The sequence below is a fragment of the Opisthorchis viverrini genome, assembly GCF_000715545.1.
Source record: "Opisthorchis viverrini unplaced genomic scaffold opera_v5_20, whole genome shotgun sequence".
NCBI lineage: Eukaryota > Metazoa > Platyhelminthes > Trematoda > Opisthorchiida > Opisthorchiidae > Opisthorchis > Opisthorchis viverrini.
The window spans coordinates 446,411-447,532 of record NW_008751676.1 but is presented as its reverse complement, the minus strand read 5'-3'; positions in this window follow the sequence as shown (position 1 = coordinate 447,532).

The following is a 1,122-nucleotide window of genomic DNA, read 5'->3' as shown; positions in this document are numbered from 1 at the left end:
TAGCTCTATGGTTATAGTCTAGCATTCAGAGTGAATATTACATTCCACAAGTCATTTTTTAACTTGCAACTTATCTTTGCTTCTAATTCTAAGCGTTACTGCTTGCCCATCTCAATATAGCCCGCTACTTTTAATTAGTGCTACTGAACAAACATTATGTGGATAGGACAGCTTCAAAATTTTCCTCTGAATTGAATCACTGCAACGAGGATAGTGAATTTCTGATAGGTGACAGGCTAGCAGACGCATTTTACGGTTTACAAAATGGATGTACTACTGAATAGGAGTGAGAAGTCAAGTAAGCACACAGTATATATGGCTCGCACATTTCGACTAGCTTCGATTAAATCGAAAGCTTCCTGTTGGTGTGTGTGAGAGTGTACGGAGAGACTCAGGTAGGCCTTTTATCTGCGGGCAGCGGCCCGGTACTTGAATCAAGTACTAGCTTCGCGGACGGTTGTTCTTGCAAATGGGGGTTTATCTCCCACTGGGTTTCACCGAATCCTATTAGGGTCCGATAATCACATCTCAAACCATTAAAATACGTAATATTTTGTGTGTTTATTCTCGTCGTATCATTTGTTTCATCTGAAAGCGAATTAGTCAGTCTGGGTACATTATCATCCTTGTTCGGCATCTCTCTTTCGGCGCATTTATTTACAGACCCTTCAGGGCTTTCGTTTTTGTTCCAGCAGGACTTTGTTCAGCCAGGTCCCTGTCAATGATCGTAGTATGCGTTTACTATTTCGATTGGTTTAATCTGTCTTCCGATATAATGACTGGCTGGATGATCCGATTGAAAAGCTCCTAAAATCGGATCCTTATCTCTAGCTTTTCACACTTCCAGAAACACGTAACATAGTAGTGACAGAGTGCATCTCAATAAATAGGCATTTTGCACTGTAAGTGAAGCTAGTCTGTGTTGAAACGCCGAGAAACACTGCACACATGTTTCATCCTTATTTGAAACCAGCACTTGTGATCATCTCACGGAACATCAAAGCGTCTCAAACCTGTGAGCTTGCGGCTTGTATCTTGAACACGTGACCGTTTGGTGAGATGCTCATTAATGATGATTCCTAACAATGATATTACATTTTCTCTGCTAGATGCATCCGGAAG